Below are 4,266 nucleotides of genomic sequence, written 5' to 3' on the forward strand. Positions count from 1 at the left end.
AGGGTGTCATTTTTCTTGACACACTTACACACATTTGTACACACGTTCAGATAAAGCATTCACACATCCTTGGGTAGGCTTTCTAGAGGACTTTCAAGTAAAGTCGCCAAAAGCTGTTTCTTGTGCCAATAATCAATGTGATTACATTCAACAATTCCAGTGCCTTGAAATGACCCAAAAAGGAGAATGCGTAGTGTCACTGAATTTGTGTTCTAGAAGTTGATGGGCATTGGATTATATTTTCTATGTCTATCTTCTGGAGAATGAACGATCAACTATCGATTAATCATTCAATAATTATTTAACTTTTTATAAATTAAAAATGCAATGAAAATACAAAAATACAGCGTGTTTTTTGTCAATGAGATCTTTATTACAAGAAGGACAACTTGTGGCAGTCAAACTGGGCGTTTGGTTTGGCTAAACTTGAAGATATATGCACTGCGGAGCGGGACCTGCAGCTGCGAGCCGGTGTTCTGAAACCGACCCTCGTTTGTTCCAAAATAATAAGTCATAAAAAAAAAAAAATCATGTCATGTTAAACAATAACTTAATAACATGATAATACTTAGATCTGGCAGGTTTTGTCAAATGTAACTCAAAACTATCCAAGGCATGGAGTCGAGAAAGAGGGTGAGAGAGATGCTACTACTGAACAAAGCCTCATAAAAATAACTATTAAATCACAACTTCTGCACCAGTCTGATGTTTGTTGAGAAAGATAAGCCTGTTGACACGGTCTGGGGTCAGACGCGACCGCAACCTGGTGACCGTCTGTCCACCCACTCTGAGGGGACTGATGTTGCCGTGATATGGACAGGTACCTCCGCTCCCCTCGTCCGTGTCAGTCAACAAAGCCTCGTCACCCCCCCCCGGCTGAGGGATAGCCCCCTACCGGTCTCCCCCGCCGCTCCCCCCACTTGATGCTAGGTTGAGACTGAGAGCAGGTTGCACCGCCACCGACATTAACCATGGTCGACGCACTTTGTTTAAATGGTTCATCATTTGAGTCGTGGCCGTGTTGTACTTATAACCCGGCATTGCATTGTTTGCAAGTTTTTAAAATCAAAATGGTCCCACGCCACACGTCGCCGTGATCTCTTCATGATTCATTTTGAAATCAAAACCGATACTCGCAGGTAACTGAGTATGGTGTCAAACATTGCCCCCGGGTGGTAAAACGTTTAACCCTTGTGTTGTCCTCGGGTCAAATTGACCCGTTTCAAAGGGTTTTAAATCAGAAATATGAATTTCTTTCAACCACATTGCCCAAAAATAACATGGATGACTCCATACAACATTCTTCAGGTGACATTAATGATTACTTTCATTGAATTTTTGGGGTGTTTAATTTAACCCTCATATTGTTCTTGGGTCTAATTTGACCCGTTTTCACAAAAAATGGGCCGTCGAAATAAGCACTGAAAATGTCAACAATAAAAATCAAAAAAGCTTCCCCAACATTGAAAAAGTTACAAAAATGTCGGGAAAAAGCAATAATAATGATGAAAAAAAAGTGACAAAAACGTGTTGTTTTTTTCATGGTTGACCGGAAGACAACACAAGGGTTAACTGCTGCCACACGATGAAATTCATTTCATTGCTTCAGGACTCACACTACGCAACGCAACCTGCATTAGTTTAATCAATAAGAAATTACCGTAGTCATGGAAATTCTTACTGGTCAATTATTGATCGTTGATTAATCATGCCCATCCCTAGTTCTAGACAGACTGGAAAAGCAGCACAGAAAATTCTACAAATGAGTGTTTCGGACAGGGCGACCTCCAGCTCACATGGTTGAGCGTGCTCGTGATGTCAACAATATGCAAATGAGTGTATAACAGAATTACTGCCTAAGCCTTGTAAAATCCTAGGGAAAACTCTGCCATCGTATCAGGGCCGAAATGACCATGAACTTTACTTTATCGGATTTTGAATAAAAATATTTTTTATGTTATCGGCCAATCGACAGCAAGCGGTCTAACTGGTACCTTTCAAGCCGTCTATTGCTTTGTCATCTCTTTTGGTGTTTGTTCTCAAGTTCATAACTTACATCACACTTTTTTTCCCGCTTGACTTAAGCAGAAAACTGTGAAAAGTGTGTCGTTTGATGTGCTACAAATGCCATTAAATTAATCACTTCGATAACCCCTGAACACCACCTTCACCTTCTTTCTTTCCTTTCGTTTTCACGTGTGAGGCGACACTGAGGGAGGAATATATCCATGCAGGGAAAATACATTTCCCCCCCGGACAGAGCCAAGTCTTATCCTTTATGAAAAGATTACAAAGCAGGCAGGGATGGTGAATAACACACTCTGCCTCCCTATCCCCTCCCCATCAGCGAGACTGTTCCTACACCAGCGTCCATAGGTTGTGATGACAAGGCTCCCAAACGTCTCAATCCATATCGTGTGGAGCTGCACCCATCTGCCACCTTGTGTATAATTCATTATTATGCACTTATGGATTCCTGCACGCCTCACAAAGTGCAACTCGGATTCATTGCAAAAGGGAATAGAAACGCTCTAAACCAGCTTTATTATGGAGAGCACAGTTCTCCACCACAGCGTCTAAGATAGATACTTTGTTATGTTAGGGCTTTACTGGTACCTCTAAATCATCTGATAGCAATTTTGCTGAAACTGAGACAATTGACGTTGTATCTTGCTGTTTAATAGCGTGGCACCGACACATGTAGCTGAATGAGTCGCAAAGGACCCTTGTAATTTTATTCCTTTCTGCTTTCACACATTTCTCTTCCATTAGATGCTGCAGAATCTTCCCTACTTGTGTTTTTGTCTCACATTCTATGATTCTCTTTTACTTATTTTTTTACTTTTCTTCTCCCTCACCTTTTTTTTTCTTCATTATATAGTTTATAGAACTTTTTTTTTTTTCCTGCCTGGCATTGCACAATTGCATTTAAGCCATTAGTCTTAAAATGTGTTTGTGTCAGTGCATGGCATGTTGTTGTTCTCCTCCGCCTCTGCTTTTTCTAAGGCTGATGTGACTTTCATTACCGGGGTCTGACAGAGCTGAGCCGAGTGGACGTCTGTTTGTCACCCTCTAATGGGGCTTGGCAGCCTACAAGGTGTGCACAACACCTCAGAGAGAGTGGCCTTCTCCTTCTGTCTCCCTCAGCGCAGGAAAAGACCAATAACACCACCTTGCACATTCGGTCCTCTGTTCAATTTCACTTCACGTCTCTGTCAGTGCTGCGAATTGGATCAGGCACCTATGGACAAATTCCACGTCCAGTTGACTTGATGGGAATTGGCCAAACCTTGCCAGGATCTCACACGGTGCTGGCTTTGATCCTGCTCCATCTGTCAATTGCAATATACAGTTTAGAAGTAAGGCCATCTAATCCATTTTGAGTAAATCCGGCTTTTTGGTGTCGACCTATCGACCTATTCTCTGCTGTACTGTTGCTTATCTCTCCCTCCTGAGTAAATGTTTTCATTTGATGGATTCCCAGAGAGACTTATATTAAGGCCATGGGCCACCGTTTGATAAGACTTATTGGATCCAAATTGGAAAAACATTTTTTGAATTTGGTGTTGCATTGTTGGGCCTTAATGTTTCTTACACATTTACCAGAAAAGAGCCAATATGGACTAATGGAGTCCTCCAGCGTGAGCATCTGTTGAATAGAAGTCTTGTGTTTTAGCTGGATTGGTTTGTCAGCTCGTCAGGAACGTATCTAATCTCTAATTTGGCTTGCTGGAAGTTTGGATTTTTCCACTAGCCGTGTTTACTGTGCCTCTCTACCATTTGAAGTGCTCTGCAGGGACAAGCTTCTTGTTAGTGTGTTGAAGCTCAACCACCCTCAAATCAAAAGAATTCTGCAAAAAAATAACCAATACAACACCAATACATCATTGTCATTTAAGTCAATGTCCACATAAAAAATAAGACTCATCTCACCTGAATCATGTCAGCACTGGTCATTTTTTCAAAATAACAACCCAGGTTTAAGATTTTTTTGACAAGCCGCCTTTTGTGGCCACTCAAATAGAGCACGACCCATAAAGGAATTTTAAGGCCGATACTGATACAAATATGTGGTTATTTAAAAATCCGATATGCCGATATATGGACCAATATACTGTATATTTAAAAAGAAATCCAGCAACGCGTAACAGAACGTAAACAGATTTCCCTAACATTAACTATTTGTAGTTATTTATGAGTTCTCAGTAAAATAATATAATAATTTGTGTTATTATCACAACAGAACAGAGGAACATCAAAATATAT

The 4,266-nt window shown here is 40.8% G+C and overlaps 1 long non-coding RNA gene across 1 annotated transcript; it reads left to right on the plus strand.

Annotated features, from left to right (window-relative positions):
* Positions 1–921: 921 nt before the first annotated feature.
* On the plus strand, positions 922–1,647 carry LOC116673252 (uncharacterized). Its single transcript, XR_004327802.1, has 2 exons — positions 922–1,182; positions 1,567–1,647. It is a non-coding gene; the product is annotated as an uncharacterized LOC116673252 (long non-coding RNA).
* Positions 1,648–4,266: the final 2,619 nt, after the last annotated feature.

This window comes from Etheostoma spectabile, chromosome 23 (assembly GCF_008692095.1).
Source record: "Etheostoma spectabile isolate EspeVRDwgs_2016 chromosome 23, UIUC_Espe_1.0, whole genome shotgun sequence".
In the NCBI taxonomy this organism is placed as follows: domain Eukaryota; kingdom Metazoa; phylum Chordata; class Actinopteri; order Perciformes; family Percidae; genus Etheostoma; species Etheostoma spectabile.